Source organism: Canis lupus, chromosome 25, assembly GCF_003254725.2.
Source record: "Canis lupus dingo isolate Sandy chromosome 25, ASM325472v2, whole genome shotgun sequence".
Classification (NCBI taxonomy): domain Eukaryota; kingdom Metazoa; phylum Chordata; class Mammalia; order Carnivora; family Canidae; genus Canis; species Canis lupus.
In genome coordinates, this window is record NC_064267.1 from 5,790,428 (window position 1) to 5,817,837 (window position 27,410).

The 27,410-nt window shown below is 40.3% G+C and overlaps 3 long non-coding RNA genes across 5 annotated transcripts in view; 1 reads left to right on the forward strand and 2 right to left on the reverse strand.

Annotated features, from left to right (window-relative positions):
- Positions 1-7,019: 7,019 nt before the first annotated feature.
- LOC112670084 (uncharacterized) lies at positions 7,020-14,350 on the reverse strand. The gene is made up of 3 exons (XR_003142750.3): positions 14,140-14,350; positions 8,430-8,644; positions 7,020-7,309 (listed from the first exon to the last, which is right to left on the reverse strand). It is a non-coding gene; the product is annotated as an uncharacterized LOC112670084 (long non-coding RNA).
- Positions 14,351-14,408: 58 nt separating this feature from the next.
- LOC112669411 (uncharacterized) overlaps positions 14,409-27,410 on the forward strand; it is an 85,580-nt gene continuing 72,578 nt past the window's right edge. For 2 of the 3 annotated variants that reach the window (XR_003142231.3, XR_003142230.3), the window contains exons 1-2: positions 14,409-14,673; positions 15,656-15,786. This is a non-coding gene — a long non-coding RNA (uncharacterized LOC112669411). Of the gene's footprint in view, positions 14,674-15,655; positions 15,787-16,508; positions 16,721-27,410 lie in introns of all 3 variants that reach the window. The other variant, XR_007405983.1, reaches the window with a different exon arrangement.
- Positions 14,762-27,410, reverse strand: part of LOC118355788 (uncharacterized) — a 46,218-nt gene continuing 33,569 nt past the window's right edge. The window contains exons 2-3 of the long non-coding RNA XR_004818931.2: positions 23,385-23,456; positions 14,762-17,487 (exon numbers count right to left, since the gene is read on the reverse strand). This is a non-coding gene — a long non-coding RNA (uncharacterized LOC118355788). The remainder of the gene's footprint in view (positions 17,488-23,384; positions 23,457-27,410) is intronic.

The window sequence follows — 27,410 nt, forward strand, 5'->3', positions numbered from 1 at the left end:
CTTCTTTTGGTAGTAGGAATGAGCCTCCCGTGGGGCACGTGAGAGTTTCTGTACCCCTTGGGTGCTATCACAAGGTGCTTCCAAAGATGCTTCCAAAGATGCTTATAACAGCTGGGTGCAGAGGCTGGCTCTTGTGAGGACTGTCGCCTACTTCCTTAAGCAGTCACAGGAGGGGCGCTGCTGGTAGGGTGGCTCTTCCCACTCCTGCAGACTATGACCTTGGCTTCCTGCCGGTGTCCTGCGTCCACTGTATCCACACTTTTAATACATACCTGTTCTAGAAGTAGATTAGAGGGCTTTTATTTTGGGGAATGTATTTACTAGTCAGATATGGTGAAGGCTTCAGATTGAATCTAGAGATTGTAGAGGATAAGAAGTCCAGAAAGACTAGGCAAGCTCTTAAAGTATTCTCAGCAGGAAAAATGGTGAGTGGAAGGAAAGGGTATATACTATTGTAAAGCTTTTTGGGGTAGAACTATTCTGACATTCTTAAATAAAAGTGTAAAGTGAAAAAAAGAATGCAGAAATTGCACACATGGGTAATTATGACTCCAGAAAACAAACACATTTGTGCATATTACTATAACTGGGAAGAAACACAATAGAATGTTAAAAAATGTCATTTCTGCATCGTAGGGAATATGGATGAATTTGTCTTCCTTTCACTTTTTCTTATTTTCAACACTTTCTATAATAAGCTTGAATATCTTTCCATAATGAAACGTAATGAATAAGACACACACATACACACATACACACACATGCACACATGCTGAAAATATATTCTAAAGAGAATTTTAAGCCCGCACTAACTGCCAAGCTTATGTAGAGCCTGAAATTCCTGCTGTAATCCCATTTTTGGTTGAAAGCATTGTCTTCGGGAGGGTCTCATTTTAATGTATAGAATACTACCCAGTAGAGGGTAACATTAATCCATTAATACCTCAGAATGAAAAATGTATCTGATTTTTCTAGCCCACAGGACTGCAGGGAGCATGAAGTTGCAGGGATGGGGAAACGTAGGTGGGGTTTGGTGAAGAAGGGCTTGGATCTTGGCAATTCTGGTCCTGCGGAGGGCACAGATCCTGAGGTGAATGTCTGAGAGGACGTGGCACTCAAGGCTTTTTTCAAGGAAAGGAAAGCCGGCCTGGCCCGGGGGGGGGGGGGGGGGGGGTGTTAAGGAGAATGAGGTGCGGGGCTTGGAAACAACAAACTTGCTTTAGGTTTTGCTCCTGCCTCAGGTTGCGGCAAACGTGCTAGTTGGTAAATCTCTGCGCAGGTATCTATTTCTTTGGGATAAATCCCTGGAAGTAAAAATACCACATCAAAGGACATGGATAGTCCAAGACTTGGTGGCCTCTCGCAAGCCGGGTCTGGAAGAAGAGCCGAGCCCTGCTTACTGGGTGGCGGACTGGGAGCGCCCGGCCCTCCGCGAAAGGCCAGTCTGGCTGACGTTTCCGAAGCGAAGCGGACCCGCGAATTCCTCCGTGGGGAATGTTAGGACTTTCAGGGGGACGTACACAGTCTTGCGGGAGGCGATTCCGAAGGCCCCTGCCCGGAGGAGCGGCCGAGGCCCGGGGGAGGGCGAGGCCGGCCTCCCGGGGCTCGCGCGTCCTTGACCGTCCTTGACCGTCCTTGACCGTCCTTGGCGGACCCCGTTGTCCCCGCGGCCACACACGCCTGTCCGCCGGGGGTCGGGGTAGCTGCAAATAAGCTCTGCAAGGCTGGCAGCTTTAATTGTCACTTAATAGACCCGTTTCCTAAACTCCCTAGTATCTTGCGCTGATTGTGATCGTCGAGGGTCCCGTGAGCAAATCTCGTTTCAATTGATGCTTCCTTTGGCCCGGCTTGAGGAACGGCTGCGCGGCGCCTGTGGAACAGCACCGGGAAAAATACCTCCTCGTCTGTTGGTGGTTAGAGCATTTGAACTTTAATACTTAAAGTACAGCCCATCTGGACTCCGTAAATGAAAGCTTTACTTCTCAGAGAAAAGGATTTGAAGGTCTCTTTGTCTCCCACCGAAGGTTTTAAAAGGCAGTCAGCAATTAATAAATGAGATCATCGGCAAAATAAAATTCTTTTTGAACCGGATTTAATAGGCTCATATCTCAACCTTGGCTTAGTAGTGTTTAGGATGAAAGGATGCTGGTTATTTGTACGACCTCTGGGAGACCTATGATGATGGGGGTGGGGAAGAAATTATAATCCTTCAGCCATTCATGCTTGGAAGATTCCTTTCAATAGGCACATAAATTATCCATGTCATGCTTTCCTGTGGGGGACTGTTTGGAGGCTATGACAATAACCAGAAAGTATATAATGCATCATTATTTGCCACACTAGGCTTTTGTGGTTGTTATTCCTTGATCTCCCTCATTCTCTACTAGGGTCATCCTTGTCAGTTAAAAAAGTCTGGATATATGTTCTTCACATAAGGCATTTCTCTACTTTTTCCTGAGCTATCTTCTGTAACAGATGCCAGGCACACTTTCTTCCACGTGCATTTCTCAATAAACCCTCACATGAGATTGGGTCCTGCCGCATAAATTACTGGAGCCTCTCTGACACCTCCTTAAGGATTATGTCCTGTTTATTGCCAGCAAACCAAAAGCAGGTTCATTACAAATATGAGTCAGACAGAAGACACCATAGCGTACTCCCATCAATAGCCTTCAGGTGACTTCTCCAACCTTTGAGAAGAGGAAGTACTTTGGCCATACCAGAAGGTGAGAACTGGTGTCTCTGAATCCCTAACACAAGTTTGCACCCCAAAATCTTAGATATAATAGTTACCTTGAAAAAGTCACCGTCGGTGGAAAAACTTTTTGGAGATTGATGGAGTGGTACAGCTTCCGAAACCTGGGGTTAATAAACCATCCTGGGTTATAAGAGGAGGATGATATGGCAGGAAAAAAAATAAGGTATCTAATATGAAAGACAAAATGAGTTTCTAGACGATAGCTCAGATTTGGGATAAATGCTTGGTTTTTTTTTCTAGTTCTGTCTGAATTCTACTATAAGTTCTTTCACAAAGTGGCAATTGTGATTTAAATATAAAACCAACAATTTGCTGTAATGAAATTTCTTGCCCCCATATTTGCCAATTGAGTAAGAGGTTAATGTATAAAGAACATGTTTCATTTTTTTCTCATGTAGATAGAAGATGTAGAAAATAATAATGTGAATCTGAAATAATGAAAACTTTTTTTTTTTTTTTAATTCTGAAAAAGGAAAAACCCTTGATGTAGCCCTGTGGTTGGGAAAGATACCCTCGTTTCTTTTTCTAAGATTCAAAAGCAAGGCCATGAGCTGGAGCTATTTGCTCATTTGAAGTAAATTGCCTTGACAGTGCATAAGAGAGAGAAGAGCACTGAGATAATTGGGTTCAAAACAAGTGTTTGCTGAATGGAGACAGGAAGCTTTTTGTACAGATTAAAAAGTGTGTAAGTGAATGATTGGGCTAAAGGTTGTATTCCAGAAAAGATACAGGGAGGCATCATAATTCAATAGAGCATAAAGAGGAAAGAATATTTGGATATCAATTTGGTAAACACAACTACCAACTGTGTGCACAGCTCAGCATTTGGGGTGATTCAGGAGCATGTTGTAGGAGGCACCACTGCAGGAGCACCGTCTACATCCCCTTACCTTCTCAGAAGGTCACCTGCAGCTTTGGTGGGCAGTTTCCAACCACACTGAGGACTTTCACCCTCAAGCATCTGGGGCTTCTGCTGCAGGATGTTCTCTGGCTACCCTATTTGTGTACCTGCCAGGCCAGAAGTTGTGGGGTGGCATTAAAGCATTTGAACTTTAATACTTAAAGTACAGCCCATCTGGACTCCGTAAATGAAAGCTTTAATTCTCAGAGAAAAGGATTTGAAGGTCTGGGGGAGTTCAGAAAATCTCAGCTATAAGTCTCAAACAATGAGAGATAGGAGTTGGTGGATAACTGGTCCCTGATGGGACAATTCTGGGATGTGAAATGCAGTATTTCACAAGGACCCCAGCTGGAGTGAGGCACAGTTGCCCACGGTGGTAACTCACTTACTTAAAGGCTCTTCATTTGACTTTTGTTTTCCTTGCCTCGCTTCCCCAGAGCTATGATCTGCTTCTTTGGATCACTTCCCAAATAAACTACTTGTACCCGGATTTTTCCTTAAGCTCTGCATTGGAGAGATTCCAAACTAAGATATATGCTGAATAGATGTTTGGCAAAGAAAAATAGGGGGACGTTATTTTAAAATATTGGGTTTTAAAAACTTTGTAGAATTATTGAACATTTTGTACACCTGAAACTTACATAACACAATGTTAATTACACTTGAATGAAAAAATGGATTTTTAAAATTTGCATTTAGAAGCACAGAGTCTAATGGGAATTGAGGCTATTTGATGGAAGGGAGTGAGGGAAGGTTACAAAGAGAAATGTTGAAGGGAAGTAGCATGATTGCAACATCTGGGTGGCTCAGCGGTTGAGGGTCTACCTTCAGTCCAGGGCGTCATCCTGGAGGCCTGGGATCGAGTCCCACATCAGGCTTCCTGCATGGAGCCTGCTTCTCCCTCTGCCTGTGTCTCTGCCTCTCTCTCTCTCTCTCTCTCTCTCTGTCTCTCATGAATAAATAAACAAAATCTTAAAAAAAAAAAAAAAAAAAGAAGGAATTAGCAAGATTTACTCCCAGACTGGTTGTGATGTGTCTGTCATTGAGTGGGAGGTTGTGGTGGAATGTAGCTCTCAGCTTTGGGGACAGTCACGAAGTTTGCATCACCTGAAATGATTGACAAGGAAAATAGGAAGAAAAGATTTATGGCGGGGGGGAGGGGAGAACCCCACAAGGAATAAATGTGTTTAGCATGTGAAGTCCATAGGATTTCTGGTCTTCCCCCTCAGCTTGTCGTATCAGTTTATCATTCTTCCATACAGGAGTGGTGAACATATTCACATGTACATCCACAGCTACGTTCTTTTCCTTCTCTTTAGAAAAAGACCAAGGTGGGGAAATGAAAGACAAAAGATCCTAATGTACTAAGGGCTCACTAACTCCAGAGTATGCCGTGTGCCGTGTGTGTGTGTGTGTGTGTGTGTGTGTGTGTGTTGTCTGCTTGCTTCAAACTTCTCAAGAAACAAACAAAAAAATGCCTTATTACAGAATAACACCTGCTATATAGTACAAGTTGACAAGGATACATTAGAGCTGTTTATTCTTATAAGTATCTTAATTTAGTTGAATCCTCTTGACATTCAATGATATCCATTAACCTAGGCTGTTTTTGAAACCGATGATACAGTCCTGTTTCATAATTTAAAATTTGTATTGTATTTTAAAACTCATTCCCCACTCAGGATTTTTATAAAGTTATATAGTTCCAGTTTGGATTAATAAGAAGGTTACCTTCCTGGAGTTTGTAACCCACAGCGCCTAGGTCTGCTTTCAAGGTTATGAGTTGAGTTATGAGATGACAGAATGACAACAGTAAAATGGAAGTGATTTTCCTAACCAGCCTCTCTCACCATCTGATGTGTGGAATTTTTTCCAGCTTTCGCAGCTGAGGCATTGCTAATTGTTGATTTGCATTAAGATTGTAAGCTCTGGCAAGCCTGAAATTCATTTTGGCTCATTTCCTCAGCCTCATTCCACAAATAGTATCTCCAGCCCCAAATGCTGAGGCCAAGGGAGAAAGATCCTGAGTAGTGTAAGGCATAACTTTGGTCTTTTTCTTATTGTAGAAAGATGCTTTTGATAGCAGTAAAAAAGAAGTCTAAAAATTAGAACACGTTCCCTTAGCAGTACCTTTTATGTGTCATTTTAGACCAAAGTCCCTCACATTCTGTGGAGGAGGGATTGAGTTTTTCCATATCAGGGCATTTTGGACAGAGAGAGGATTAGTCCTTTTGGGGGTATTTTGATCATTTCTTTCCAGCTTCTTTCAATTCTAGCAACACCTCAGAGATGGTGGCTATGTGGGAGGTCGATCTATGTTTAAATCAACACTGATTCAACAATATATTTAAGCCTTTCTTCAGAATTCATCATGTGGTGACAGCAAAAACAATCTCAAGGATAAATGAACATTTTTTGAGGGTGGGAATTTTTTTGATGCTAAAAATACTGCATTAAATGATCATGCTTCTCTGAGCTCTCATAAAGAGCTAAAGTGGACAGATTTAAATGGCATGATGTTTTTCTTCCTATGATTTCAGTTGATTTTACTAGAAATGGGATCAGGATGTCATAGGAAGGAGTAACACTGCAAACCCACTCCCACTTTTTCTTACTAAACACATGCAGTCTCTTTCCTAACAGCATTTAGGATAAGTAACAATTTTTCCATCTTAAAGTTAGCTTTTAAGAGCATTATCTATATTCAGAGATTTGATAAACACATCTAAGCTCAACTACCTACATCAATCATGATATACAATTTCATCTTTTCTCCTTTGCATTTTTTCCTAGACTAATGAACCATTATTATTTTATTTTCTTAATGAATGAAATGTCTTTAGATATCAAATTGGCAAATAATCCTATTTAGTGGCCAAGATATGGACAAAGGAAAAGATAAAAACAAGACAAACCATGCCCTCCTCCAAATGAGAAACTCAATAAAATATGGTTGGTTCAATGGATTCTGGGAGGAGAGAACTTTGAGACAAATAAATCACGGATTTATTACATGTTTTGAATTTCGAATTGCTTTGGGATAATATGGATGCAAATATAAACAACTGGGACAGCTCAGTGCTTAAAATATTTGTATATAAACAGGAAGAGAAATGGCCATACTAGGGTTATTTATTTCTTGATGAAGAGAGCAGAAAATGATACTAAGACCTTGTGATTAGCTTTTGCAGATGCTTCAGTTTATAGTATAATGTTCATACCGACTGAAAAGGACTGAATTTGTAGACTGCACTTGAAGAATTCAGATTGGAAGCGGAACCGGGGAGTGGAGGTAGGAAATAATAAAGGATGATGTTACAAGTTATTCTTTGTTTTGTGATGAATCACCCCACAACTTAGTGACTTAAGCAACAATCATTTTATCATCTCTCATAACTTTTGTGAGTTAGAAATTCAAGAAGGACTCAGCTGGGTGCTACTGGCTGGGGATGTCTCATGCAATTGCAACCAGAGAGTGGTTGGAGCTGAAACAGTGATGGAAACAGGACTGGAGCAGCTTGACATTTGGCTGGACATTTCTCAAGGTGCAGTTGCAGTGCTTCTGCATAGGATCTTGTCCCTTGGGCTGGTTTGGGCTTCCGTACACGTAGCAGTTTCAGAGCGGTTAGGCAGCTTGTAAGGCCAGTGCTCTAGTGAGCAAGCAAGAAATGTCAATGTTTATGAGTTAGTCTCAGAAATCACTGTCATTTCCACCACATTCCACTAGTTATCAATAAGTCACAAACCTGCCCAGATTTAAAGGAAGAAGAAATGGAATCCATTTCTTGATGGGATGCCAAATTTCTAGAAAAACACTGGAATAGGACATAAACTCTTAGATCTACCCTTGGGGAGTAAAGTCTGGCACAGGTGGCCAGGTAAAAGAAAAAAAAGCAATGTGCTTTTTGTGTGCCTCACCTGTCCACTCAGCCAGGCACATCCTCCATTCTTGACCTCTTCTGCCCCTATGTCTTTTAATCCCAGCCTGCTCTGAATTGTTTGTGTTTTCATAGTTATGAATTTATGGATCCAAATCTGGAAGCTGTGGGTCCTGGCTCTTCCTGGATTTGTGTCCATCTCAAATTCGGTATCAGCTCCCTCTATGGGTTCTGCTTCAGCTGCCTTTTCTCTGGGTGTTTTGTGTAAGCACTTGCTGCCTTAGCCCCTGTTACCAAAGGATTTCATCCCTTTTCCCACATTGCTGGGTCAGTCCCTGTTGCCTCAGTGAATGCCGTGGGAGATTCAGGAGAATGGGAAGACAGTATTGACTTATGACTGGAGAAAGACATTTTAGCTTTTACATTTTGTACTAGCTGCATCTTTGAGGAGTTGGTGAAGCCAAAGCTAAAAAACAGACCAAAGTTGAATTCATGCATGAAAAGTTGGGCCTATAAGAACATTAAAGATATATTCCAGCCTGCATTTTACAAGTGAGGAAATTAAAGTCCAGTGAGATCTACTGATTGTCTCACAAATCCTAGTACCAGGGACTTGAATGAAGGTCTTCAGATTTCTGTGTAGGCACACACACAAAAAGTTTTATGTGCACCAAGCACAGTCATTAGCAACACATTGAATTTTGCTTTTGTTTTGTTTTGTTTTTAGAAGTAACTGTCAATAAATATTGAAATTCCTTTGTTTACATTTTTAACCTTCCAAAGAAACTCTTGGTATTTAAAATACAAGAACCACTTGGGTCTTGTTGAATGATGGGGGCAGATACTTTCATCTTGGCCTGACTCTGCAAGAGACTCAGGAATACCTGCTCACCTTGTGGTCCCTTATCCTTAGATTCTTCTGTCTGCTCTTAAATTTAGCTGGTACCTGAGGCTTGACATAGATCAATGGGGATCAACACTGGTGATGAATTCTCCTCCTGCTCTCTTGGACAAACTTGCTTCTGAGCTGCAGCCAAAATTTGGGACACTTTTGAGAGTCAAACTTCAGTCAAATGATTTCTTACTGCATCCCCAAGGTCAAGGTCTCTAATGGGGAAAGGTTGTGGGTAAAGAGTAAGCAGCTGAAGAATTCTAGAAGAATCTTCTCTCCTATCCCTCAAGGTTTTCAAAGTAGAGATGTCTAAAGGAGGGCCAAATGGTTCCTCAGGCAATATGTAATTCAATGTCCTCAGAAGATTCAGTGAAATACTGTATTATATTTAAATTTCAGACAGTTAAACACCAGTTACTTATTGGAGTGGCAGCAGATTGTAACAGAGCAGGGCACTTTGGAATCAGATCCCAAGGAGCCCATTTTAGCCATACCACCTAATGTTTGGGTGAGCTTGGTAACAAATTTTCTTTTTAAAATTCTAGGTTCTTAGCCTATACAATAAAACCATGCCTGTTATGGGTTGAATTGTATCTCCTCCTCCCCTAATTTGTATGTTGAAGTCCTAATCCCTGGTACTTCAAATTGTGATTGTATATGAAGACAGGGTCTTTAAGAAGGTAATCAAGGTGAGGGGTGCCTGGGTGGCTCAGTCGGTGAAGATCTGACTCTTGGTTTGGGCTCAGGTTGTGATCTCAGGGTTGTAAGATGAAGCCCCAAGTGGGACTCCATACCCAGCGAGGAGTCTGACTGGGATTTTCTCTCCCTTTCCCTCTCCTGCTGCCTGCCCACCCCCTACTCTTGCTCTCTCTTTCTCTGAAATAAAAAAATAAATACATCTTAAAAAAAAAGGTAATCAAGATGATATGAAGTCATATGGGTGGCTGTAATCCAATATAACTCTTGTCTTTATAAGGTGAGGGGATGAAGACAGAAACCCACATAAAGGGAAGACCTTGTGAAGACATCTGAAGAAGATAACCATCTATAAGCCAATGAGAGAAAACTTGGGAGAAACCAATTATGTTAGCATGTTCTTAGCTTGCGTTCAGTATGGTGAGAAAATTAATTTCCTTCATTTAAGCCACCCAGACTGTGAAACTTTGTTATAGCAGCCCTTACAAACTAATACAATGCCTTTAGAATGATTTTTAAATTTTAAACCACTACACAAATATAAAATTATTACTGAAATAATGTTAATAGCTACTGTCTGGCAACATTTTGAACCTGAAGGAATTTGAGACTTGGGAAATTGGGTAGGTCCCAAAAGTACCCAAAAAGCTATGGAGATTTCTCTAAGACTCCAATAGTGTGTCAAAGGGTCATTTCTTACCCTGGGCTCATTAAATAACAAAACGCAAGGTGTTTTCTATGTCTGGTCATGTTCTAGGCTGTGTCAGGAAACCCAGAAGGAAGGAAAAAAAAAAAAAAAAGGAAGCTTTGTTTTTCCATGCTCATACATATGGCTATCTTCTAGCCCAGAAGGAGAATCCAGTTTCCTTCTTACTACTCAGAATTCCCAAATATAGCTGAATTGGTATTCAATTTCTAAGAAAGAATTTGAGTTACGGGATGAAAGTGTGGCTCTTATTTAGAAAAAAAAAAAAAAAAGGAATCACCTTAGGTTTCATAAGGGGCAGATTAAATGCACTGAATTCTAGATGCTTATTTTTATTTGCATTAGACAGAAGTAATTTTTCTAGCCTATACTTTTCAACTCAATGTTTATTTAGTCAAGCTCCTGGAGAATTGGTCACTGCCCTGAGAGCATTAAGGGGTAAATTGAATACACAGAAAGTCATGAGCCTTTTTTTTTTTTTTTTTTGCAGTTGATATAATTTGTGTGGGACAGGTTGACAGTAGCCCAGCAAACATGCATCAAGTGTTTGCAAGGAAAAAAAGCACGTAGGGTAAAGCTGAAAGAAAAATTTTGCACTTTTGTTTTTCAGTCTGCACAGACCTCTTCTTAGGATCTGTGTAGGGGACTCAGTCATTTCTATTAAAAAGACTCAGAATCCGTATCTAAGGCTTCCACATAAATTTTAATTTTGTAACCTCTTCTTCCTTCCTTCTCCCCCACTTCCTAAACCACAGTCTATTTTCTTTGTACAAGTTTTCCTGACCTCTGGCCCCAGCAAGAGAATTGTAATTAGAACCCTGGCAAAAAGTATTATCAACTTGGAAGCTGAGCAGAAAAAGAATAAATTCTTAAGTAACTTTTGTGTGATGCCTTGATTTGTAATTCAGTTAAAAAAAACCAAAACTATGAGGATTAAAGCTCTTGGTTTGATAGTAATGAGCAATATAAAAATTATAGTGAATCAGAACAAGTTATCATCAGTGGAATGCTTTGATCAACCTAAGATGAAAGGCAATTTGTAACTATAAATGATTCCTTTTTAATCAGATTAATTGTGTTGCTCTGTTTTGGGGGTGAAAGCTGAAGCATCTGAAATTCAAGCTAGGTAATGATGGTAAACATTACTGAAGGAACAATTATCTTGCAGGGTTTGTCAGGGCATTTCATTTCTATCACTTACAGAAGCAATCATTTCATTAGGAGTTTTATCCCTAATTTCATTTTCTAAAAATGAATCCTTTAGAAAAAGATGAGTTAAAAGTGTTTTCAGAGAAGGCATAGGTCCAAAAAATGAGTTTCCAGTTAGAACTGAGTGAGGTCAGGGTGAGGCAAAATATGCAGATACGTCAGGCTGGGAAGAGAGTAGCTGGGGCCATGGCAGAGGTGCAGGAGACATTCAGACTGGACTCCAACGGGCTAGACGTGGAGCTTCACTTATCAGTGGCTGTTGCTGAGGTGAATACTCTTTCTGCTGAGGAAATGCTGTTATCATCTTCCCTTCCTTCATCCCATATCTCTCCTCACTCAGTCAGGGGGAACAGTCTGGTAACTGATGTTTATGGCTTTGGAAGACCCTCTGTTCTCTTAGTCTGTACCAAACGCCTGGATACAGATCTTCTGGGAGTTCCTAGGGTCTAAGGGTGGCAACCCATCTTGAAATGGCTTAGGAAGAGTGGTCCCTGGCCTAGATCAACACACCTGCTGAGCAGTGGCACACCAGAGGGAATAGCTAAGAAGTCCAATGGACCAGTTCTGGTATTTATATATTTTTAAAATTCCTACTATCAGGGAGGCCCCTTTGAGTTTTGGTAGTTGTGCGCACAAAAGATATTAGTATTGACTGAGCCCAGATTGGTATTGGCATCGATAAACAAATGCTTCACTGACGACTAGTTTGTACCTTGCCTAATATACTGCCACCGAGTACATCTGCTGGAGAGCAGGATAGTAAGAGAGTAGACAGTATAAATCATAAGAAGCTTGGATAAGCACATGGATATAACTTTCCCAGGGAGACTCGGGGTGGCCTGGGCTGAAAATGGTGATATATTGATGAGTTTGAATTGTGTTAGCCAGCTTTCAGGGGCACATGAGATTGTTCCCTTTTTTGGTATTGTTGTTTTATTCTTATGACAACAGAAATATATGTCATTTTATTAGAACATTGAGGAAATTAAGATAAACAAAAGTAAAATAATAAGAGTGGACTGAGAACTTTTCATCTAAAGATAATCACAATACTATGAAGGGGATGTCACTTCTTCCTGGCAGAATTAATCACTTGCATGTCTGTGGGTGGCTTTTGAGCACCCTTCTCTTAGGGATCATAATGAATTCATTGTATTCCCTCCCCCCCCTTTTTTTTGCAAGTATCTGTTTCTTTTTTCTAGATCATGAGTAACTTAATGGTGGGAGATAGGTCATACTGAGAGTTTCTAGATTGTTGACTAATTGACTGAGTGAGTGAATGAATGTCACTAGACTATTTTACTCCAACCTGATGGCATCAGTTGAGACTCTGAGTTTATGTTATAAAATTCAAATTGCTTAAAGAGGCTATTTTTTTTAAATAGTAAGCTTATTTTATTTATTTTTAAAGATTTATTTATTTATCTTAGAAAGAAACAGTGAGTGAGCATGACTGGGGGGAGGAGCAGAGGGAGAGAATCTTCAAGCAGACTCCTTGCTGAGTGCAGAGCCTGAGGCAGGGCTCCATCTCACAACCTATGAGATCCTGACCCTAGATGAAACCAAGAGTCAGATGCCTAACTGACTAATACACCCAGGTGCTCCTAAAACTGCAAGCATATTTTAAATGTTCCTCTCAAGTCCTTGTTCCCTTTAAAGCCTGCTTTCATGGTTCCAGGATTAGAGGAAGATGATTTGCCACCATTGTGGTGACATAACAATGCTTAAGGAAGCTTGTCCATAACAGGCTTAAGGAATAGATCTTAGAATTTTATGTAAGGGAAGCCTCAAATGGAAGAGAGTTGGAGAAACCACTCCTTTCTGCTTCAGGTTCATACTGGAAAGGAGAGGAAAGACAGGCTGGGCGTATGCCTGTTAGATGAGTGGAAAGAAGTGAGGAGGACCATGGTTTTCTGTTTGATATCCCAAAAGGCTGCAGGGCTATGGAAAGATCCCTTGATACTGAAGTCCCAGGGAGAATGCAGCAGAGTCTCAGTATTTTCTACAGCCAACAAAAACTGGAGGCAGAACTTGTCATTGGCCAGCAAAGTGCGGGCATCACTGGAATGCCAGCAGAGAGGTTTATCCATGAGGTTCATACTCCAGAGGCCACAGCTATGAATGTTGCCAGGGTAAGCAGTGATCGAATGGACAACGGGCATCTGACTAGCAGCCAGAGGAGTCATAAAGCTCTAAGAACCTCTGTGTTCCAGAGCCACAAGGGCATCCAAGCTCTTTCTTTCTTTTTTTTTTTTTTTTTTAATTTTTATTTATTTATGATAGTCACAGAGAGAGAAAGAGAGAGAGGCAGAGACATAGGCAGAGGGAGAAGCAGGCTCCATGCACCGGAAGCCCGATGTGGGATTCGATCCCGGGTCTCCAGGATCGCGCCCTGGGCCAAAGGCAGGCGCCAAACTGCTGCGCCACCCAGGGATCCCCAAGCTCTTTCTTTTATTCAAACCCATACCAATAGAAGAGAGGCTTGTAGATATAGGAGACATTGACCAGATTAGAGGAAGTCAAGTACTTTTTCTCCCTACTAAGACCAGACAAAATTTAGACTTTCTCTGCATTTGAGTTCTAGTGTGAATAATTGTGCAAGTCTGGTAGTATGCATAAGAGGGGAATTTCTTGGTTTGCAGAACCCAAAGGGTGATAGGGAGATAAGCTAAACTGTGAGAAGGGTACAGTTTCACCTGGAGGCAGGAGCTCAGCTTTCTGCCTTCTTCACTAATCTCTGCTTTGCCACTTACCTTTCTCACTACTGACCAGCTTCTTCATGTGAAGAAGTTTAACATTTTATACTTTGACTATTAGAAGATGGGAGACCTCCCTCAAGTTTGTTTTGATCTTGAGTTCAAATTCCTAGGGAAATGCTTATATGGATCTAGTTTGATCAGATGTCCCACTTGGACCAATCAGCTGTAACCTTAGGGATGCTATTTTCAATGGCCCTCTACCTCTTGGATCAGTTGCATACTCCTAAACCAACAAACCATGACCAGGGAGTCAGGGACATGTAAATCCAGGATGGTTTCCATGGTAGCCATGGTTGGAAGGACAGTTCCCAGGAGTAAGTAAGATATTGAAATAAAGTACCACTTGGACAACAGCATGACATGAATCCTCTTGTCGGCATGTGCACTCTCCAGGACATTCTGGGTTCTTGGGAGCAATGGAATGTTTGGTGGCTCATGCAGAGAAATCCACAATAATTATACCAGCCTCCAAGACGGACCCAGTGATTCCTCCCACATGAGGTGTTACCACACGTTGAATCTAGGCTGGCCTGAGTGATAAATAGAACACAGTGGAGATGATGGTGTGTGGCTTTGGAAGCTGGGTCATAAATGGCATTGTGACTTCCACTCGCTCTTGTGGGCTACTTTCTCTGCTTCTGGGGACACTGAAATAGCCCTGGGAGAAGTTCATGTGGACAGAACCAGAGGCCTCCTACCAACAGCCAGAACCAATTGCCAGTCATGTGAGCAGGCCACCTTGGAAGCTGATCCTCTTGTCTTCAGATAATTGCAGACCTGGTGGGTATCTGACTGCTCTTTCATGAATGGCTCCTCTAAGTCAAATTGCCCAGCTAAGCTGCTCCCAAATTCCTGACCCAGAGAGCTACCAAAGGTAACACATGTTTATTGCTTTTTTAAGCTGCTACACTTTGGTTTTGGTTTTTTAAAGATTTTATTTATTTATTCATGAGACACAGAGAGAGAGGCAGAGACATAGGCAGAAGGAGAAGCAGGCTCCATACAGGGAGTCTGTTGCGGGACTTGATCCTGGGACTCTGGGATCAGGCCTTGAGCTGAAGGCAGATGTGCTTAACCCCCGGAGCCACCCAGGAGTCCCTAAGCTACTACATTTTGGAGTAGTTTACTATGTATGGTTAATTTCTCAACCCAGTTAAATCATAGTGAGCTTTCCAGGCCTGAAGTAGCCAAAAGCCCATCTAATATGACTCAAAGAGAACATGGCCAGAGAACTCTAAATTGTTTTCTTTGGGTTCTATAGATATTCTGTCAAAAACAAAACAAAAGAATTCAGAAAACAAAGGATCTCTGACACATATTTTACCTGGTTTGCTAGTATCACCAACACATTGAGTATACCTCAAGAGAGAGAAAAAAAATAAATAAAACTGACATTGGAAAAGTAGTGGGAATATCTGCATTTTCATCCCTGCTCTTGGTCATCATTAAGTTATTTCTGCTCCAACCTCTCTAGGTGGCTTGAGGATCACATGAGGTAATGAAGGTGGAAGCACTCTGAACATTTCCCACACCTTACAGATACCACGTGCCACTGTTACAATCATGAGGACAAAGAGTGTGGATGTGGATTAGAATTAGAAACTGGGAAAGAAAAGGAAGAGAGTAAGAGAGAGAAATAGGTGAAAAACTGCTTATTTTCCCCCTTATTGAAAAGGCATTCTAATAAGAGAAAAATATTTTTAGTCAATTTTGAATGCTACCTTAATATTATTTGGGGATGTCTTTGTATGTAGCAAAAATATAAAATCAGACCTCCCATAGGCCGATGAGGTAGAGTTGGTATTAAGCGGATTCCTAATAATTCTGTTTCCTGGCATGCTCCTGACATCCTGCAGCATAATGCAAATGCAGCTGGCTACCCGGGTCATAGCTCCGACTAACCCATCACGCTCACTGATGTATGACTTCACCTCTCTGAATGTGTTCTCCATATCAGTCTTCCCACGAGGATCCCATACCTCAGCAGGTATATTTCATGAGTGGAGGTGTAACTGATGAATCTTCTAATTTTATAGTCTGAAACGGGATGATAAAACGCTAGATTTATAGATAGTGTTTCATTGTGCACAACACTCACGTTCCTTATTCCCATCTGGTGTGAAGAAAAGAAATTTGTTCTCCCTTTAACGTGTCATGCTGTTAAATGTATGTTGCTTAAGATCTTGAGGAGTTGAAGCATAGCTATCCACCAGCATAAAAGATATGGTGCTGTGGGCAATACTTTCATGCAAGCAGAGCTTAACCGAAGGCATTTTATTGACATTGCAGTGATTTTTTATTTTGGATGGAGAAGATAAACCTTTATGTCCTGGTTTATTAACAAAACCTGTCCTCAAATTAGGATGCGCTTTCTTAGATACACACGTGGCTGCCAATTCCCCCCTAAATTTCATGCTATGAAGTGTGCAGGCTGCTCCATTGTCATAGTGTATCAGAAATTCTGCCAAAGGAGTGCATTTTCAACTGCAGCCTTAGCAAGCGGCCTTGGTGTGGCCATGCAAAATCGCTTCTTACGGATTTCAAGCGAATGAAAATGCAAGTTTCTCCCTCCTGAAACCAGAATCAGAATTTCTGCCCTGTACCTAATAAGGACTGCCCTTATGGCTCCCCAAATTCCATAGAAAGAACACTTGTACATGCATACTTTTATATTTAGCATGCTCTCATTAACATGTCATTTCTCTTAAGGGAGAACAATTAGGTATTCATCTCATTACAACAGAAGAGATTTACAAAGATATGAGAGTCACAAAGGAGATAAGAAAGGAAAAATAATGTGTGTTATTTGAAAAAGAATGTATGTTATCTGAAATCACTACATTTGAATAATACTGGTCTGTATATAACTAAGACCTCAAAAAAAGAAGAAGAAAGCAATGCAAAATGAATCTGAAAAAGTGGTGAGTGTCATAGAGCAAATCCTCTTTTTCGTGCATCATGTCAAGTAGTAGCATTTCCTACTTTATTAACATCAGCGTACATCATGTGTGTATGTGTACACATGTATCGATACCAGTTGATACTGCTTTATGACTGTTTTACATATTATTTGACTTCTTAGCACTTTTTGTTTTGTTTTCTGGACCAACATCTTCCAGGAACCTACTTAATTTTATCTTTTTATATTGAAATGACAAGACCTTTTCTGTGTGAAAATATATGATTTGCAAACATTTTTAAAGTGTATGTGTTTAAAAATACTGTGTGTTAGGTTTTTTCCAAAATGAACGGTGGAGAAATGAAAAAAAAACAACCCGGCAGAGCCAGGCAGTAGGTTCGAGGCGAGAGTGCTTTTGATGGGGAGCGCTCCCGGGCGAGGTTCGGTGACCCGGAGAGGTGGCCCGAGTCAGGGAAGTCGCGCCCAGGTTGGGGAGCGCGGGGGGTTTTAAGCCTTGTTGGCTCCGGGTCGGATCCGGGTGGGTCCCTTGCCAAATTGGGCAAAGGATCACCGTGTCCCTAGGAGACTGGCTGGGGTGGGGATAGTACAGGCGATGGGGGTGGTCCCTGGCTGGAGAGTCCTGGATGGAAAGTCTCGGCTTCCCGTGTAGGCTTCCGTTTACTGGAGACGATGTGCTGGTCATGGCTGCTTTGGCGGGAAGATCAGCCATTTTGACCCAATTTGAGATGTTGGCCATGTTGGGTGCCCCTGTCTCTCAGCAGCCCAACACTGTGAAATAAGCAAATTGAGGGCATGTAAATAAAACACAGTTAGGATAGAAGAGATTTTCCCCAAAGTGTAAGAGAATTTTTACCAAGATTATCATGGTAAGATTTTATTCTTGCTAGCCCATGAGCCCACGCTGCCACACGCTTTCCAGGTAAATAGTTGATGGGCTCAAGTATCACTGCATAGCTCTGACTTCCCTCACTTTGTGACAATGGAATATTTATTTAAGTACTATCTCATTTAATATAAATTATCTCATTTAAATATGACCACAATGTCCACAAGGTTGCTATTTGATAGTAGGTACAGAGATGCAAATGATGATTAAGAAACTTGATGAATAAGGTTATAAACTGAGGGAAGTGATAGTGACGTCGGTCCTTCACGGTTGGCCCTAGCTGCCCCTTCATTTCTGAGCTTGCCTTTCCCCTCTTTGTCACTCCCTCAGCTCCAGCCCCTGCAATAATTCCAGTCTTGGGACGCCTGGGTGGCTCAGCGGTTAGGCCTCTGCCTTCGGCTCAGGGCGTGATCCTTGAGTCCCAGGATCAAGTCTTGCATCCGGCTCCTTGCATGGAACCTGTTTCTCCTTCTGCCTATGTCTCTGCTTCTCTCTGTGTCTCTTGTGAATATAAATACATAAAATCTTATAATAATAATAATAATAATAATAATAATAAATAATTCCAGTCTTTATAGGAACTATGCTTCTCCAGCATTTTCTGATTTTGCTCTGCTTGGTAACTCCTTACTTCTACTTTAAGGCTTGGTTCATGTCCTGTGGGACTCCTGTGGTAGTCATTGCTGGGTGCCCCATCCCTCAGGTTGTCCATGTATCTGTGTACACCACCAGCAGAGCAATATAAGAGGGATTTTTGATCCTGGAGACCAAACAAAAAACCTTTGATAGAAGAAATAAAGTATAATTCTTTTGGTGAGTTTATTATGTGGGGATAAGAGAAATACCTTTCTGTGAGGAAGTTGTGAAGTAATGCATGTATGCCTGGCTCACTTAGTACATATTCATTATCGTTATTGTTATTCATTCAAAATGTATTTCTGATCCAATGAATATTGTAATAAGTGAAACAGAACAAATTCACAGTGAGTTAATAAATGAATCCAAAAAGCTGTAGAATACAGGAAACCTACTTCTTTCCTAAATGATATCAAACAATACTGCTGTGCTTTAGTATGGAAATTACCTTTAGGTGTCTGAGATCATAAAATAATGTTAATCCTTATTGTGATAGCAACAACAATAAAACCAATGAAGACAATAAGCCCAATAGAGATTCAGTGCTTACTCTGTACCAGGCCCTACCAGGTTAAATATTTTCTGTGAGTCATCTCATTGAATTTCCACAGAAACCTCTCAAAGCAAGAGGGTTTTTTTTGTCCCCTTGGGACAGATGAAAACCACTGATTAGGAATTTCCTTGTGCAAGCTTCCATAACTGGAAAAAGTGGAATGAGAATTTGAAGGAGGTATAATTCATTGTGATTTCACCAATCTTTGGTGCACCTGGGCCTGGCCTCTGCTTCAACCCTCTATTGGAATAGCATGAAGATATTCTCTTAAATTCGTTTTTAGAAGTTAATTTCCTTCCTGCCTGCTTTTCTTTCCTTCCTTCTTTTCTTTTTTTTTTTTTTTTTTAATTTCAATTAGGTTTGCAATCCACTTAGAATTGATTTTTATATTTTCTATCTTAAATTCCATTTTAGAGTCTATTTTTTTTTGTAGCTATAGGATTCTAGGTCTACAGTGTTTTTTTTTTTTTTTTTTTTTTTTTTTTTTTTTTAGCACTTTAGAGATGTCATTTCATTGTCTTCTGGACAATACATAGTTGTAATTAAAAAGTCAGCCATTATTCTTATTATTGCTCTTTGAAGGTAATGAGTCTTGTCTTGCAGACTTGAGTCTCAGCAGTTTTCCTATGATGTACCTCCAGTGGTTCTCTTTGTATTTATACTCCTTGACATTGATTGGCAGAGCCTCTAAAATCTTTATGTCTCTCTTGTTTTATGTCATTTGTCAGTTTTGCAAAATTCACAACCTGTCTGTCTTCACATATTGCTTCTGGCCCATTATTTCTCCTCTCTCCTTCTGACACTAATACTTGTCAGGGTTTTTTGTTTTTTGTTTGTTTGTTTTGTCTGTTTGTTTGTTTTGGTGTGTGTATGTATGTGTGTGTGTGTGTGTGTGTGTGTCATATGTTTCTTGCAGCTTTTTCTCTTACTTGCCATTCCTTATTTCTCTTTGTGATTTCAGTGCAGGTATTTTCTATTGATCCACTTCCAATTCACTAATTCTTCCTTGCACACTATTTAATATATTGTTTGAACCATTCATCAAAATTTTATTTTAGGTTATTTATATTTTTCATTCCTATAATTCCCATTTGGTTCTTCTTATAGATTGTGTTATCTGGTGACACCATCTTGCCCCCTATTTCCTTAACTAATAATCATTGATATTCTAAAACTCATGTCTGGTAACTCTGATTTCTGTTCACCTCAGTGTTTCAGTGTTTGTTTGTTTGTTTTTAAACTTCTCTTGCTTTTTGGTCATTTGATCTCCTTGCATATTTGGACCCTCTTCTGTTTTTACTCTACCACCACCTCCAACTTGGTTCTTGACTATTTGTTTTTCTAGCATGCCTGGGGTTTTTTTTTTTTTTTTTAAATAAAATTATTGTCTACTAGAAACATATACACTTGATCCACTATAAATGGAAATTTAAGTGTGTAAATACAATCCTCACTCTACTTCACTTAGCCTTCTTTCCATAATATTTTTCTGTTGTGAGTCAAACACAATTTACTTTATTCCACAATCTCTAAGTCACATATCAAGTTCCATGAGTTGTCTCTTTTTCTTTATCTTTGAAGTGAGGTAGGTGGAACATCTCTCCATTTCCTTTTGTGGGTAAAGAAGGAAAATGTCACAACACTTCAATAATATTTTCCAATGAAACTTTCATTTCAATCTCAGATCTTTTTCTTAGCCTTAATGAACACATTTGTAAATAGTTTGGCACCTCATTTCAGAATAAAAGAGTACTAGCTACTGTCTTGTGGCCTCACATGAAACAGACAAAAAAAATTTTTTTTAAGATTTTTTTATTTATTCATGAGAGACACACAGAGAGAGGGAGAGGCAGAGACACAGGCAGAGGGAGGAGCAGGCCCCATGCAGGGAGCCCAGCGTGGGACTTGATCCTGGGTCTCCAATGATCACGCCCTGGGCCGAAGGCAGGCGCTAAACCACTGAGCCACCCGGGATGCCCCCAAATTTATTTTTTAATAACCTATTACAAATTTGAGATAATGTTATCCTTCTTCCTGATATAAAAAATATTGTTGGGGTGCCTGGGTGGCACAGCCATTTAAGCATCTGACTCTTGGTTTCAGCTTAGGTTGTGATCTCAGAGTTGGGAGATCAAGCCCTGTGTCAGGCTCTACGTTCAGCACAGAATCTGCTTCAGTTTCTCTCTCTCCCTCTCCTCCCTCCCCTCTCTCTCTTTCAAATACATAAGTAAATCTTAAAAAAATACTAATATCTATTTAAAATGTTTCATTTTAATTGTCTAAAATTGTGGCGAAACCTTAAAAATGTAAAAATTATTGGTCTGTATATGCCAATAAACTAGTTAGTCCTTGGATACTAGAAGTTTGGAGAAACATTGTCCTGAATTTGTTGTACTGAATTTATGTGGACATAACCATATAATCTACCCACTAAGAACAAAACTACCAATCTGATTCACTGTAGTCATCTGATTTTGAATATGTGGAATATATGGTGTCGGCAGAACACAATATCTAATCTCAATAGGCAATTAGAATTGAGTCTCGACCTAATTTATATTAGGATATCATCAATATGTAGAAGTCAGAAATGGCTGACACACTAGGGTAAAGGATATAAATGAGAAGTCAATAAAAGCCAGAACATGCAAAGCTCAGGGGAAAATGAGCTGATGCTCTTAAGACTTTACACATGATAAAGAGATCCCCTTTACTCTGGTGTACACAAATTATTTTACCCTTGTGTATCCTTATCACTCTTATAGTCCCTACGTCCATGGCCAAGACTAAATATATGTATTGCTAGCTACCGTTGACCTTTGAACAATGTGGGGGCGAGGGGCATCAACCTCTTGAGCAGTTGCAAATCCTCATATAATTTTTGTCTCCTGTGAAACTTAACTAATAATAGCCTACTGTTGACTGGAAGCCTTAGTAATCAGTAACATAAATAGTCAATCAACACAAATTTCGTATGTTACATGTGTTGCATATTGTATTCTTATAATAAAGTAAGTTAGAGGAAAGGAAATGTTATTAAGAAAATCTTAAGGAAGAGAAAATACATTTACAGTAGTGGACTGTATTTATCAGAAAAAAACTACATGTAAGTGGACCCACACAGTCCAAACTCATGTTGTTCAAGGCTTGATTGTTCTTCTAAATCCACCTACTCAAAATTAAATAGGAGCTGAGCAGAGCAGAGTCTGAGACTACTTAAATCCATTTAAGTGTGTGTGTATGTGCCTGTTGTGTGAGAAGGAACCCTGACCCTGTGAATCCTGATAATGACTACTTAGGGATAGAGTTATTATGATGATGATTATGGAATAAAATGCCATTTTAGCTAAACTAAGCCTTTCTCCTCTCCTACAGAGACAAAGTTCCACATTCCTTTTTGTCATCAACCTTGCTGATATCTCCCATATCTTACACTATCATCATTTTGACATTCTATCACTGCTACATGCCATTAGCATCCTGTTCCATTGCTGTCTTGGAGAATCTTGATTGCCCTGTGAATTGACCCAGCAATTATGGCCAAATGCTTTAGGAATGCTCCTGTACATTATAAACACATCAATGGGCTTGTGGATGTGATAATGATAATGATGAAATTACACTTTCTCACTTTCTGTAGCTTCCAGAGAGTCACTCACAGGGGGATGCTTCCTAGTCTAAAGTAAAACTCCTTGTTTACTAGTCCTTGCAATGTCTGGGGCCTTGGAAGCTTGAGGGATTAGAGGCCAACGGGTAATAATCTTTGCCATGGTCTTTGTTTCTGCTAATTCAGTGAGAGGCATAAGCAAAGTATTATTAGAATCCTCTAAGATTCTTACACCACATGAATTTACATAAATTATTAACATCAGAGAATTCCTTTTTCCTTGGATGAAGTTTCCCTTACTAAGGATTGTGTGTTGATCACTCTCACGAATTTGGAGGATTATAATGTGGAAATAGAGAAAAAACAGAGTCAAAATCTCTTTCTCGGGATCCCTGGGTGGCGCAGCGGTTTGGCGCCTGCCTTTGGCCCAGGGCGCAATCCTGGAGACCCGGGATCGAATCCCACGTCGGGCTCCCGGTGCATGGAGCCTGCTTCTCCCTCTGCCTGTGTCTCTGCCTCTCTCTCTCTCTCTCTGTGTGACTGTCATAAATAAATAAAAATTTAAAAAAAAAATCTCTTTCTCTATCTCCCACTCCCAGAAACCATGATTGAGGTGATACTCCCACTCCTGAAAACTGACTTGTTGACTTCTCTCTGATGATATCATTACTACTCAAGCATGGCCAACACCTGCGTTTGGTAATGTCTTTGGTTGAGTATGTGTTGGCAGTTTGGGGAAAGAAGACGTCAGATCCAGAAGGAATACTCCTTTTTGCTAAAGACTGATATATTTTGTGTAGGGGCTTCACTAGAGACCTAACTTGAAGTTTCATTTTAGTAAACAATATTCCTTTCTCTATTCTTTATACCACCTGTGGTCCTTCCCCACTATACACTTGATTCCTCTCAATGGTAAAAAACACACTGTAGTTGCCCTAAAATTAGCCTGTTCATGGATCCACCAAGGATCTTTTGATTTTTACCTTTGCATTTTCAGCTTTGATATTGTTACCTAGGGCAGGACTCTGGATCCCTCTGGACTATATTTTTCTCTTCTGTAAAACAATAGAGTAAGAAAGTGAGAGAGCAAAGAAAAACTTCTGACTTTTTTCTTTCATATATTATTTCATCAAACATTTAATAAGGGAGCAAGAGGTATATAAGTGAGATAGATGAGCCCACCAAAAAATATCATAGTAAAGTAGAAGAGAGAAGCTGATGAACAACAGACACTTATATAGTATGGCAAATACTGTAAGGCAATTATGATATGCCAAAGGATCATACTTCAAATAATAAATTCTGCTTAGGAAGACATTTGGGAGGGTTCCCCAAAGAATATGTCAATTAAGTGGGGTTTGAACAATGATTAGAGTTTTGTCAAGTGTGGTTGCAGGAAAGCAAATTTCATACAGAAGGGAAGGAATAAGCAAAGGTTCGTGCAAGTTTAGGGAATGATAGGCGCTCAGATTTTACTAGTTAGCATTATGGATGATGGGAAGTGGTGGTGGATGGAATGTGGAAGCATGTGGTATAAAATCACTAGAGGCATTGAATGCCATGCTAAAGAATTTAAGAGAATGGGGAAGTAAGTGTTTTTCTTCCTAGTTTTGAAAACAATATGATAGATTAAATAACAGAAACAAAGGTAATTCCTTAAAGGTGATAATTCTTGGTTGGGTGATTTTTTAGTAAAAAATAAATAAGAAGAAGTATGTATCACATTGTCTATCTTTAGTGCACCATGAACTCCGAGAGTAAGTCTCTTCTTTCAAGTGTTTGCTTCATCTGTTACTGTTTACTTTCGTTACTGGTATTTGGATTGGCTCTTGAACTATCCTGGCATTGATTCATCTTTCCAGACAGCTGCTCCTTTGAAGCATCATTGCAAGAGATGCTTTCCTACTTACCCAACAGAGTGTATACTTGTCAATCAAAATATAAATAGCACCCAAGCAACCTGCATGTCCAGAGGCTGGAGGAGAGACAGGACTGTCTCCCCACTGAAGTTCTGCCAAGTTTAGAAAGACCAGATTCTTTGTGAGCCCTCTGAGATTGTAGAGAGGGACCCCTCATGAAAACTTGCTTCTGCTGTCAGTCTTGTATACTCATCCTTTATTATTCCAATGAGAAGTTTCTGAAGGGCTTCCTAAAACTAAAAAAATTACTACTACCACAGTGCTACACCTGCCTTAGGGGCAACTGAATATATCTTTCCATTGCCTTGCCTTCTTCTGTAGTAGCATTAGATTTTTTTTTGCTTTTCTCCTAGAACTCTATACCCTTAAATGCTCAGGCCTGAAGTTTTTTATTATTCAAATCACTGAATCTCTTTTTTAGTGACTTACAACAATGAAGGCCTCATGGGGTCTGAGGGATGACTTGTGAGGATAATCAGTGAATGCTTTCCATTCACAGTGTCTGAATCAGACCTGTCTTACATGCCATCGGGTAGATTGATCCCAGGAGTCAATGCAAAAGCCCCAAGAGGGCTTGTGATGGTCCACTCACATTTCTTAGAATGCCTGGAAGTTTGTGAGTATGACTCTTTCTTGTCTCATACTCTCTCCCTTTTCAAGAGTGACTGACTAGCAAACAGATTTGGCAAAGCAGGAGAGACTGAGTGCCACTGTGAATAGAGTTTTTGGTTTGAATTTGTTTTCCTGTCAGGTGTTGCTGGGAGATTCATCCCCTTCAAACCACTGCCAACTATGTGAACTCCAACAATTTGGTAGGGCAAAGTAATCATTGGCAAATACAGCACAACAAATTGTTGGCTAATAGCAGAAGCTGGAGATGCCTCTGTTAATGAATCCAGCAAAGCCTTTTGTCAACTAGGTGAAAAGTCTCATCTAAACCCTGAGAAGCCAGACCTGGCACAGGGAGGGTGAGGCCAGGAAAATTGCAGAAAACAGAGGATTTGTTCTATCATTAATTGTCTTTTGGAAAGGAAACCCAGGCTTAGGGTTGATCATGAAAAACAATGATATGATTGGATGCTCAGAAATCCTAGTGCATTCAGAAATGGTAGAGAAAGAAAATATGGTAGCATCTGCCCATAGAATTTCACTCTTTCCTCATCAGTTCCTTTGACAAAGAAGAAAAGATGTCACCATAATTTAAATACGTCATTCCTTGGCTCTATCCCATAGAAATGAGGTGAACTAGGAGTTAGATGTTGTTGATATCAGTTCTCAGAATGCATTGTTGCTGTTTGATTAACTAATGCTATAGGTTTTTTCATGTGTCTTTGGGAGTATAATATCACTGTACCATATTCGAATTCTTCTGTGTTCGAATTTGTTGATATGTATTCACATACATACAGGTCAAGATTTTGGTGAACAGTATTTACTCACAGAAATTGTTAGTTACTGTTAGGGAAATTCCTATCTTTTATTCATTTATTCATTCCACCCACAAATATTTCTTGAACATTCACCATGTGTCCAGCACTGTACTAGGTGCTCAGGATATAGCTGTGAATAAAATAAGACAAAAATTCCTACCATCACGTAGCTTGTATTCTGGTGGGAGGAGACAGGTGACAAATATATAAGTAAATGTATAGTATGGTGATGATAATGTGTGTTAAAGAGGAAACTAAAGCAGAAAAAGGGGATGAGGTGTTGCAATTTTAAATAGGATAGCCAGAAGAGACCTCTGTGATAAGAAGTCATTTGCATAAAGACTTGGAGCAAGGAAAAGAACCATGTCGGGTAAGAGTATTCTAGGCAGAGGGAAATCACAAGCAGAAAGGCCTTAAGCCTGGCATGATTTGAGCAAAGGAAAGAAGGCTGGCATGGCTACAGTGATGTGAACAAGAGGTAGAGTGGTAGGTCTTGAGATGAGATTAGAAGGTTCCCTAAGAAAGGTGAGCCAGTGCTGAAACACCACATGGGCTTGGTAGCCATTCATAAGGATTTTGGTTTTTATGTAAGATAGGGGGAAGTAATGCAGGACATGACAAGGTGTGTTTTATCCTTCAGGCTGTAGGATATCAAATGAGGGTGATACAGTACAAAGTTATTGCAAGAATCTAGATGAAAGATGATGGAGGAATGGCTTATGCTAGAAGTGGTGAAGGTGGAAAGATGGAGTTGGATCTGGAGATATGCTGAAGATAGATCAATAAGCTATTGGAGTAGGCAGGCCCTGGGGAGGCAGAGCTTGGGAAAGACTCAGGGCAATTCCCCAAAGGGACATTAGTAGTCAATGCTTCTGGGGGGATGAGATATTGGTCCTTTCAGGGGCATCTGGACCAGTATCCACTACATCTGTACCTATACCTTCCAGTAAGGTAACCAGAGTTGTGACTATTACTCCCACTGTACAGATAAGAAAACCAAAGCTTAAAGAGATTAAACAGTTAATTCAAATTCCCAAGGTTGCAAGTGATGCATCTAAGTCTCAAACATATTCTGCTGTTTCCTCAACCCATAACCCATCTGCCACCTGCTTGTCACAGTTGTTCACTTACTAAGTCGAAGACCTGTTTCCATCTGCAGTGCTGAAGTACCTGCTCCTAAGTGAGCCGCTGTACTGAATCACATGCCTTCACATGTGGTCAACTTGAAGATCTTTGCCTATGAGCATGGGTATGGGCTGACACACACCCGTGTGTATGATGGGGTGTGCACCTCATCTCTTTCCATCTCCCCTTCCTCATTTCTTCCCTCCCTTCCTCCTTCCCTTTTTTCCTTCTATTCCTTCCTTCCTTCAACTAGCTCATAATAATTATAATTACATTTTGTGCCCAGCAAAATACTAAGTGCTCTTCATGCATTTCCCATTTATACTAAAAGTATGAATACAAAAGCTAGTGCAAAAAGCTAAGTATGAGCCCTGGAGGGAGATTAGTTTGAGGTGGGGGATGTTCCCCTTTGAACATGCTCCTGCAGAGATGCCTGTGGGCCATTTAGGATGAAAGATACAAGGCTTAAGTTGAGAAAAGTCTCCGTAGAGACACAGATTTCAGAACTTCTGAATGTTCTTTTCTAAAAATGTTT